Below are 13359 nucleotides of genomic sequence, written 5' to 3'. Positions count from 1 at the left end.
GCTTGCACAGTCCGCAGGCGTCCCGCAGCATTTCTGTAACCAGCATATAAGCAGGATAGATTCTCTGTCACTGACAGCAAGCAGAGGACTTGCATCTCCATCACAGACTACCAGCACAATGCCGTCTGCAGCCCACGGACGGAGACCCCACGAAACCGAGGACACGGAATTACTGCAACACGCTGAACTTTCCCACAATGACATTAAGTTTTCTCGAGTCTTCTCCAGGGCGGCCAGCAATGCCGGACACTAAATATTATAGTTAATAACACCCAGAATAAGCAGATGTTCATAAGAGACACCATCCAGCGGACTATGGGACATCTCCACACTATTCACCATCCAGCGGACTATGGGACATCTCCACACTATTCACCATCCAGCGGACTATGGGGCATCTCCACACTATTCACCATCCAGCGGACTATGGGACATCTCCACACTATTCACCATCCAGCGGACTATGGGACATCTCCACATTATTCACCATCCAGCGGACTATGGGGCATCTCCACACTATTCACCATCCAGCGGACTATGGGACATCTCCACACTATTCACCATCCAGCGGACTATGGGACATCTCCACACTATTCACCATCCAGCGGACTATGGGGCATCTCCACACTATTCACCATCCAGCGGACTATGGGGCATCTCCACACTATTCACCATCCAGCGGACTATGGGGCATCTCCACACTATTCACCATCCAGCGGACTATGGGGCATCTCCACACTATTCACCATCCAGCGGACTATGGGACATCTCCAAACTATTCACCATCCAGAGGACTATGGGGCATCTCCACACTATTCACCATCCAGCGGACTATCTGGCATCTCCACACTATTCACCATCCAGCGGACTATCTGCCATCTCCACACTATTCACCATCCAGCGGACTATGGGGCATCTCCACACTATTCACCATCCAGCGGACTATGGGGCATCTCCACACTATTCACCATCCAGCGGACTATCTGCCATCTCCACACTATTCACCATCCAGCGGACTATGGGGCATCTCCACACTATTCACCATCCAGCGGACTATGGGGCATCTCCACACTATTCACCATCCAGCGGACTATGGGGCATCTCCACACTATTCACCATCCAGCGGACTATGGGGCATCTCCACACTATTCACCATCCAGCGGACTATCAGACATCTCCACACTATTCACCATCCAGCGGACTATGGGGCATCTCCACACTATTCACCATCCAGCGGACTATGGGACATCTCCACACTATTCACCATCCAGCGGACTATCAGGCATCTCCACACTATTCACCATCCAGCGGACTATGGGGCATCTCCACACTATTCACCATCCAGCGGACTATGGGACATCTCCAAACTATTCACCATCCAGCGGACTATGGGGCATCTCCACACTATTCACCATCCAGCTGACTATCGGGCATCTCCACACTATTCACCATCCAGCGGACTATGGGGCATCTCCACACTATTCACCATCCAGCTGACTATCGGGCATCTCCACACTATTCACCATCCAGAGGACTATCGGGCATCTCCACACAATTCACCATCCAGAGGACTATCTGGCATCTCCACGCTATTCACCATCCAGCGGACTATGGGGCATCTCCACAGTATTCACCATCCAGCGGACTATCAGACATCTCCACACTATTCATCATCCAGCGGACTATCAGGCATCTCCACACTATTCACCATCCAGCGGACTATCGGGCATCTCCACACTATTCACCATCCAGAGGACTATCGGACATCTCCACACTATTCACCATCCAGCGGACTATCAGACATCTCCACACTATTCATCATCCAGCGGACTATCAGGCATCTCCACACTATTCACCATCCAGCGGACTATGGGGCATCTCCACACTATTCACCATCCAGCGGACTATCGGGCATCTCCACACTATTCACCATCCAGCTGACTATCGGGCATCTCCACACTATTCACCATCCAGAGGACTATCGGGCATCTCCACACTATTCACCATCCAGAGGACTATCTGGCATCTCCACACAATTCACCATCCAGAGGACTATCTGGCATCTCCACGCTATTCACCATCCAGCGGACTATGGGGCATCTCCACAGTATTCACCATCCAGCGGACTATCAGACATCTCCACACTATTCATCATCCAGCGGACTATCAGGCATCTCCACACTATTCACCATCCAGCGGACTATCGGGCATCTCCACACTATTCACCATCCAGAAGACTATCGGACATCTCCACACTATTCACCATCCAGCGGACTATCAGACATCTCCACACTATTCATCATCCAGCGGACTATCAGGCATCTCCACACTATTCACCATCCAGCGGACTATGGGGCATCTCCACACTATTCACCATCCAGCGGACTATGGGGCATCTCCACACTATTCACCATCCAGCGGACTATGGGGCATCTCCACACTATTCACCATCCAGAGGACTATCGGACATCTCCACACTATTCACCATCCAGCGGACTATCGGACATCTCCACACTATTCACCATCCAGCGGACTATGGGGCATCTCCACACTATTCACCATCCAGCGGACTATGGGGCATCTCCACACTATTCACCATCCAGCGGACTATGGGGCATCTCCACACTATTCACCATCCAGCGGACTATGGGGCATCTCCACACTATTCACCATCCAGAGGACTATCGGACATCTCCACACTATTCACCATCCAGCGGACTATCTGGAATCTCCACACTATTCACCATCCAGAGGACTATGGGGCATCTCCACACTATTCACCATCCAGCGGACTATCTGGCATCTCCACATTATTCACCATCCAGAAGACTATCGGACATCTCCACACTATTCACCATCCAGCGGACTATCGGACATCTCCACACTATTCACCATCCAGCGGACTATCTGGCATCTCCACACTATTCACCATCCAGAGGACTATGGGGCATCTCCACACTATTCACCATCCAGCGGACTATCTGGCATCTCCACACTATTCACCATCCAGCGAACTATCTGGCATCTCCACACTATTCACCATCCAGAGGACTATCTGGCATCTCCACACTATTCACCATCCAGAGGACTATCTGGCATCTCCACACTATTCACCATCCAGAGGACTATGGGGCATCTCCACACTATTGACCATCCAGAAGACTATGGGGCATCTCCACACTATTCACCATCCAGCGGACTATCAGACATCTCCACACTATTCACCATCCAGCGGACTATCTGGCATCTCCACACTATCCACCATCCAGCAGACTATGGGGCATCTCCACAGTATTCACCATCCAGCGGACTATCTGGCATCTCCACACTATTCACCATCCAGCGGACTATCTGGCATCTCCACACTATTCACCATCCAGAGGACTATCTGTCATCTCCACACTATTCACCATCCAGAGGACTATCTGGCATCTCCACACTATTCACCATCCAGCGGACTATGGGGCATCTCCACAGTATTCACCATCCAGCGGACTATGGGACATCTCCACACTATTCATCATCCAGCGGAGTATCAGGCATCTCCACACTATTCATCATCCAGCGGACTATCTGGCATCTCCACACTATTCATCATCCAGCGGACTATCAGGTATCTCCACACTATTCACCATCCAGCGGACTATGGGGCATCTCCACACTATTCACCATCCAGAAGACTATCTGGCATCTCCACACTATTCACCATCCAGCGGACTATGGGGCATCTCCACACTATTCACCATCCAGAAGACTATCTGGCATCTCCACACAATTCACCATCCAGAGGACTATCTGGCATCTCCACACTATTCACCATCCAGAGGACTATCGGGCATCTCCACACTATTCACCATCCAGAGGACTATCGGGCATCTCCACACTATTCACCATCCAGCGGACTATGGGGCATCTCCACACTATTCACCATCCAGAGGACTATCGGACATCTCCACACTATTCACCATCCAGCGGACTATCGGACATCTCCACACTATTCACCATCCAGCGGACTATGGGGCATCTCCACACTATTCACCATCCAGCGGACTATGGGACATCTCCACACTATTCACCATCCAGCGGACTATGGGACATCTCCACACTATTCACCATCCAGCGGACTATGGGGCATCTCCACACTATTCACCATCCAGCGGACTATGGGGCATCTCCACACTATTCACCATCCAGCGGACTATGGGGCATCTCCACACTATTCACCATCCAGCGGACTATGGGGCATCTCCACACTATTCACCATCCTGGGGACTATGGGACATCTCCACACTATTCACCATCCAGCGGACTATCTGGCATCTCCACACTATTCACCATCCAGCGGACTATGGGACATCTCCACACTATTCACCATCCAGCGGACTATCTGGCATCTCCACACTATTCACCATCCAGCGGACTATCGGGCATCTTCACACTATTCACCATCCAGCGGACTATGGGACATCTCCACACTATTCACCATCCAGCGGACTATCTGGCATCTCCACACTATTCACCATCCAGCGGACTATCAGACATCTCCACACTATTCACCATCCAGAGGACTATCTGGCATCTCCACACTATTCACCATCCAGCGGACTATGGGACATCTCCACACTATTCACCATCCAGCGGACTATCTGGCATCTCCACACTATTCACCATCCAGCGGACTATCGGGCATCTCCACACTATTCACCATCCAGCGGACTATGGGACATCTCCACACTATTCACCATCCAGCGGACTATCTGGCATCTCCACACTATTCACCATCCAGAGGACTATCGGGCATCTCCACACTATTCACCATCCAGAGGACTATCGGGCATCTCCACACTATTCACCATCCAGCGGACTATGGGGCATCTCCACACTATTCACCATCCAGAGGACTATCGGACATCTCCACACTATTCACCATCCAGCGGACTATGGGGCATCTCCACACTATTCACCATCCAGCGGACTATGGGACATCTCCACACTATTCACCATCCAGCGGACTATGGGACATCTCCACACTATTCACCATCCAGCGGACTATGGGGCATCTCCACACTATTCACCATCCAGCGGACTATGGGGCATCTCCACACTATTCACCATCCAGCGGACTATGGGGCATCTCCACACTATTCACCATCCAGCGGACTATGGGGCATCTCCACACTATTCACCATCCAGCGGACTATGGGGCATCTCCACACTATTCACCATCCAGCGGACTATGGGGCATCTCCAAACTATTCACCATCCAGCGGACTATGGGGCATCTCCACACTATTCACCATCCAGCGGACTATGGGGCATCTCCACACTATTCACCATCCAGCTGACTATCGGGCATCTCCACACTATTCACCATCCAGCTGACTATCGGGCATCTCCACACTATTCACCATCCAGAGGACTATCTGGCATCTCCACACAATTCACCATCCAGAGGACTATCTGGCATCTCCACACAATTCACCATCCAGAGGACTATCTGGCATCTCCACACTATTCACCATCCAGCGAACTATGGGGCATCTCCACAGTATTCACCATCCAGCGGACTATGGGACATCTCCACACTATTCATCATCCAGCGGACTATCAGGCATCTCCACACTATTCACCATCCAGCGGACTATGGGGCATCTCCACACTATTCACCATCCAGCGGACTTTCTGGCATCTCCACACTATTCACCATCCAGCGGACTATCAGGTATCTCCACACTATTCACCATCCAGCGAACTATCGGGCATCTCCACACTATTCACCATCCAGCGGACTATGGGGCATCTCCACACTATTCACCATCCAGAGGACTATCTGACATCTCCACACTATTCACCATCCAGCGGACTATCGGACATCTCCACACTATTCACCATCCAGCGGACTATGGGGAATCTCCACACTATTCACCATCCAGCGGACTATGGGGCATCTCCACACTATTCACCATCCAGCGGACTATGGGGCATCTCCACACTATTCACCATCCAGCGGACTATGGGGCATCTCCACACTATTCACCATCCAGAGGACTATCGGACATCTCCACACTATTCACCATCCAGCGGACCCATCGGACATCTCCACACTATTCACCATCCAGCGGACTATGGGGCATCTCCACACTATTCACCATCCAGCGGACTATGGGGCATCTCCACACTATTCACCATCCAGCGGACTATCTGGCATCTCCACACTATTCACAATCCAGCGGACTATCTGGAATCTCCACACTATTCACCATCCAGAGGACTACGGGGCATCTCCACACTATTCACCATCCAGCGAACTATCTGGCATCTCCACACTATTCACCATCCAGAGGACTATCTGGCATCTCCACACTATTCACCATCCAGAGGACTATCTGGCATCTCCACACTATTGACCATCCAGAGGACTATGGGGCATCTCCACACTATTGACCATCCAGAAGACTATGGGGCATCTCCACACTATTCACCATCCAGCGGACTATCTGGCATCTCCACACTATTCACCATGCAGAGGACTATCTGTCATCTCCACACTATTCACCATCCAGAGGACTTTCTGGCATCTTCACACTATTCACCATCCAGCGGACTATGGGGCATCTCCACAGTATTCACCATCCAGCGGACTATGGGACATCTCCACACACTATTCATCATCCAGCGGACAATCAGGTATCTCCACACTATTCACCATCCAGTGGACTATGGGGCATCTCCACACTATTCACCATCCAGAGGACTATCTGGCATCTCCACACAATTCACCATCCAGAGGACTATCTGGCATCTCCACACTATTCACCATCCAGCGGACTATGGGGCATCTCCACACTATTCACCATCCAGAGGACTATCGGGCATCTCCACACTATTCACCATCCAGCGGACTATCTGGCATCTCCACACTATTCACCATCCAGCGAACTATCTGGCATCTCCACACTATTCACCATCCAGCGGACTATCTGGCATCTCCACACTATTCACCATCCAGCGGACTATCAGATATCTCCACACTATTAACCATCCAGCGGACTATCTGGCATCTCCACACTATTCACCATCCAGCGGACTATGGGGCATCTCCACACTATTCACCATCCAGCGGACTATGGGGCATCTCCACACTATTCACCATACAGAGGACTATGGGGCATCTCCACACTATTCACCATCCAGCGGACTATGGGGCATCTCCACACTATTCACCATCCAGCGGACTATGGGGCATCTCCACACTATTCACCATCCAGCGGACTATGGGGCATCTCCACACTATTCACCATCCAGAGGACTATCGGGCATCTCCACACTATTCACCATCCAGCGGACTATCTGGCATCTCCACACTATTCACCATCCAGCGAACTATCTGGCATCTCCACACTATTCACCATCCAGCGGACTATCTGGCATCTCCACACTATTCACCATCCAGCGGACTATCAGATATCTCCACACTATTAACCATCCAGCGGACTATCTGGCATCTCCACACTATTCACCATCCAGCGGACTATGGGGCATCTCCACACTATTCACCATCCAGGGGACTATGGGGCATCTCCACACTATTCACCATCCAGAGGACTATCGGGCATCTCCACACTATTCACCATCCAGCGGACTATCGGGCATCTCCACACTATTCACCATCCAGCGGACTATGGGACATCTCCACACTATTCACCATCCAGCGGACTATCTGGCATCTCCACACTATTCACCATCCAGCGGACTATCTGGCATCTCCACACTATTCACCATGGAGCGGACTATCGGGCATCTCCACACTATTCACCATCCAGCGGACTATCGGACATCTCCACACTATTCACCATCCAGAGGACTATGGGGCATCTCCACACTATTCACCATCCAGAGGACTATCGGGCATCTCCACACTATTCACCATCCAGCGGACTATCTGGCATCTCCACACTATTCACCATCCAGCGGACTATCTGGCATCTCCACACTATTCACCATCCAGCGGACTATCTGCCATCTCCACACTATTCACCATCCAGCGGACTATCTGGCATCTCCACACTATTCACCATCCAGCGGACTATCTGGCCTCTCCACACTATTCACCATCCAGCGAACTATCTGGCATGTCCACACTATTCACCATCCAGCGGACTATCTGGCATCTCCACACTATTCACCATCCAGCGGACTATCAGATATCTCCACACTATTAACCATCCAGCGGACTATCTGGCATCTCCACACTATTCACCATCCAGCGGACTATGGGGCATCTCCACACTATTCACCATCCAGCGGACTATGGGGCATCTCCACACTATTCACCATCCAGAGGACTATGGGGCATCTCCACACTATTCACCATCCAGCGGACTATGGGGCATCTCCACACTATTCACCATCCAGCGGACTATGGGGCATCTCCACACTATTCACCATCCAGCGGACTATGGGGCATCTCCACACTATTCACCATCCAGAGGACTATCGGGCATCTCCACACTATTCACCATCCAGCGGACTATCTGGCATCTCCACACTATTCACCATCCAGCGGACTATCTGGCATCTCCACACTATTCACCATCCAGCGAACTATCTGGCATCTCCACACTATTCACCATCCAGCGAACTATCTGGCATCTCCACACTATTCACCATCCAGCGGACTATCAGATATCTCCACACTATTAACCATCCAGCGGACTATCTGGCATCTCCACACTATTCACCATCCAGCGGACTATGGGGCATCTCCACACTATTCACCATCCAGGGGACTATGGGGCATCTCCACACTATTCACCATCCAGAGGACTATCGGGCATCTCCACACTATTCACCATCCAGCGGATTATCGGGCATCTCCACACTATTCACCATCCAGCGGACTATGGGACATCTCCACACTATTCACCATCCAGCGGACTATCTGGCATCTCCACACTATTCACCATCCAGCGGACTATGGGGCATCTCCACACTATTCACCATCCAGCGGACTATGGGGCATCTCCACACTATTCACTATCCAGAGGACTATGGGGCATCTCCACACTATTCACCATCCAGCGGACTATGGGGCATCTCCACACTATTCACCATCCAGCGGACTATGGGGCATCTCCACACTATTCACCATCCAGCGGACTATGGGGCATCTCCACACTATTCACCATCCAGCGGACTATGGGGCATCTCCACACTATTCACCATCCAGAGGACTATCTGGCATCTCCACACTATTCACCATCCAGCGGACTATCTGGCATCTCCACACTATTCACCATGCAGAGGACTATCTGTCATCTCCACACTATTCACCATCCAGAGGACTTTCTGGCATCTTCACACTATTCACCATCCAGCGGACTATGGGGCATCTCCACAGTATTCACCATCCAGCGGACTATGGGACATCTCCACACACTATTCATCATCCAGCGGACAATCAGGTATCTCCACACTATTCACCATCCAGCGGACTATGGGGCATCTCCACACTATTCACCATCCAGCGGACTATGGGGCATCTCCACACTATTCACCATCCAGCGGACTATGGGGCATCTCCACACTATTCACCATCCAGAGGACTATCTGGCATCTCCACACTATTCACCATCCAGCGGACTATCTGGCATCTCCACACTATTCACCATGGAGCGGACTATCTGGCATCTCCACACTATTCACCATGGAGCGGACTATCGGGCATCTCCACACTATTCACCATCCAGCGGACTATCGGACATCTCCACACTATTCACCATCCAGAGGACTATGGGGCATCTCCACACTATTCACCATCCAGAGGACTATCGGGCATCTCCACACTATTCACCATCCAGCGGACTATCTGGCATCTCCACACTATTCACCATCCAGCAGACTATCTGGCATCTCCACACTATTCACCATCCAGCGGACTATCTGCCATCTCCACACTATTCACCATCCAGCGGACTATCTGGCATCTCCACACTATTCACCATCCAGCGGACTATCTGGCATCTCCACACTATTCACCATCCAGCGGACTATCTGCCATCTCCACACTATTCACCATCCAGCGGACTATGGGGCATCTCCACACTATTCACCATCCAGCGGACTATCGGGCATCTCAACACTATTCACCATCCAGCGGACTATCGGACATCTCCACACTATTCACCATCCAGAGGACTATGGGGCATCTCCACACTATTCACCATCCAGAGGACTATCTGGCATCTCCACACTCTTCACCATCCAGTGGACTATCGGAAATCTCCACACTGTTCACCATCCAGTGGACTATGGGGCATCTCCACACTATTCACCATCCAGCGGAGTATCGGACATCTCCACACTATTCACCATCCAGCGGACTATCGGACATCTCCACACTATTCACCATCCAGAGGACTATGGGGCATCTCCACACTATTCACCATCCAGAGGACTATGGGGCATCTCCACACTATTCACCATCCAGCGGACTATCGGACATCTCCACACTATTCACCATCCAGCGGACTATGGTGCATCTCCACACTATTCACCAACCAGCGGACTATCTGGCATCTCCACACTATTCACCATCCAGAGGAGTATCTGGCATCTCCACACTATTCACCATCCAGAGGACTATCGGACATCTCCACACTATTAACCATCCAGCGGACTATCTGGCATCTACACACTATTCACCATCCAGAGGACTATCTGGCATCTCCACACTATTCACCATCCAGAGGACTATGGGGCATCTCCACACTGTTCACCATCCAGCGGACTATCAGGCATCTCCACACTATTCACCATCCAGCGGACTATCGGGCATCTCCACACTATTCACCATCCAGCGAACTATCTGGCATCTCCACACTATTCACCATCCAGCGGACTATCTGGCATCTCCACACTATTCACCATCCAGCGGACTATCGGGAATCTCCACACTATTCACCATCCAGCGAACTATCTGGCATCTCCACACTATTCACCATCCAGAGGACTATGGGGCATCTCCACACTATTCACCATCCAGCGGACTATCTGGCATCTCCACACTATTCACCATCCAGCGGACTATGGGGCATCTCCACACTATTCACCATCCAGAGGACTATCGGGCCTCTCCACACTATTCACCATCCAGCGGACTATCTGGCTTCTCCACACTATTCACCATCCAGCGAACTATCTGGCATGTCCACACTATTCACCATCCAGCGAACTATCTGGCATGTCCACACTATTCACCATCCAGCGGACTATCTGGCATCTCCACACTATTCACCATCCAGCGGACTATCAGATATCTCCACACTATTAACCATCCAGCGGACTATCTGGCATCTCCACACTATTCACCATCCAGCGGACTATGGGGCATCTCCACACTATTCACCATCCAGCGGACTATGGGGCATCTCCACACTATTCACCATCCAGCGGACTATGGGGCATCTCCACACTATTCACCATCCAGCGGACTATGGGGCATCTCCACACTATTCACCATCCAGCGGACTATGGGGCATCTCCACACTATTCACCATCCAGAGGACTATCGGGCATCTCCACACTATTCACCATCCAGCGGACTATCTGGCATCTCCACACTATTAACCATCCAGCGGACTATCTGGCATCTCCACACTATTCACCATCCAGCGGACTATGGGGCATCTCCACACTATTCACCATCCAGGGGACTATGGGGCATCTCCACACTATTCACCATCCAGAGGACTATCGGGCATCTCCACACTATTCACCATCCAGCGGACTATCGGGCATCTCCACACTATTCACCATCCAGCGGACTATGGGACATCTCCACATTATTCACCATCCAGCGGACTATCTGGCATCTCCACACTATTCACCATCCAGCGGACTATCTGGCATCTCCACACTATTCACCATCCAGCGGACTATCGGGCATCTCCACACTATTCACCATCCAGAGGACTATGGGGCATCTCCACACTATTCACCATCCAGAGGACTATCGGGCATCTCCACACTATTCACCATCCAGCGGACTATCTGGCATCTCCACACTATTCACCATCCAGCGGACTATCTGGCATCTCCACACTATTCACCATCCAGCGAACTATCTGGCATCTCCACACTATTCACCATCCAGCGGACTATCTGGCATCTCCACACTATTCACCATCCTGCGGACTATCAGATATCTCCACACTATTAACCATCCAGCGGACTATCTGGCATCTCCACACTATTCACCATCCAGCGGACTATGGGGCATCTCCACACTATTCACCATCCAGGGGACTATGGGGCATCTCCACACTATTCACCATCCAGAGGACTATCGGGCATCTCCACACTATTCACCATCCAGCGGACTATCGGGCATCTCCACACTATTCACCATCCAGCGGACTATGGGACATCTCCACACTATTCACCATCCAGCGGACTATGGGACATCTCCACACTATTCACCATCCAGCGGACTATCTGGCATCTCCACACTATTCACCATGGAGCGGACTATCTGGCATCTCCACACTATTCACCATCCAGCGGACTATGGGGCATCTCCACACTATTCACCATCCAGAGGACTATCGGGCATCTCCACACTATTCACCATCCAGCGGACTATCTGGCATCTCCACACTATTAACCATCCAGCGGACTATCTGGCATCTCCACACTATTCACCATCCAGCGGACTATGGGGCATCTCCACACTATTCACCATCCAGGGGACTATGGGGCATCTCCACACTATTCACCATCCAGAGGACTATCGGGCATCTCCACACTATTCACCATCCAGCGGACTATCGGGCATCTCCACACTATTCACCATCCAGCGGACTATGGGACATCTCCACACTATTCACCATCCAGCGGACTATCTGGCATCTCCACACTATTCACCATCCAGCGGACTATCTGGCATCTCCACACTATTCACCATCCAGCGGACTATCGGGCATCTCCACACTATTCACCATCCAGAGGACTATGGGGCATCTCCACACTATTCACCATCCAGAGGACTATCGGGCATCTCCACACTATTCACCATCCAGCGGACTATCTGGCATCTCCACACTATTCACCATCCAGCGGACTATCTGGCAACTCCACACTATTCACCATCCAGCGGACTATCTGCCATCTCCACACTATTCACCATCCAGCGGACTATCTGCCATCTCCACACTATTCACCATCCAGCGGACTATCTGGCATCTCCACACTATTCACCATCCAGCGGACTATCTGCCATCTCCACACTATTCACCATCCAGCGGACTATCTGCCATCTCCACACTATTCACCATCCAGCGGACTATCTGCCATCTCCAC

General features: G+C 51.3%; 1 protein-coding gene across 1 annotated transcript in view; it reads right to left on the bottom strand.

The window, feature by feature from the left end:
* The window catches only part of DENND5A (DENN domain containing 5A), a 173300-nt gene that overhangs the window by 1255 nt on the left and 158686 nt on the right, over positions 1-13359 (bottom strand). The window lies entirely within an intron of this gene.

This window comes from Phyllobates terribilis, unplaced genomic scaffold (assembly GCF_046119375.1).
Source record: "Phyllobates terribilis strain yellow unplaced genomic scaffold, ASM4611937v1 Scaffold_13__5_contigs__length_258822181, whole genome shotgun sequence".
Taxonomy (NCBI): Eukaryota; Metazoa; Chordata; class Amphibia; order Anura; family Dendrobatidae; genus Phyllobates; species Phyllobates terribilis.
The sequence above is the reverse complement of the archived record's forward strand: the minus strand, read 5'-3'. Positions and strand labels throughout refer to the sequence as shown.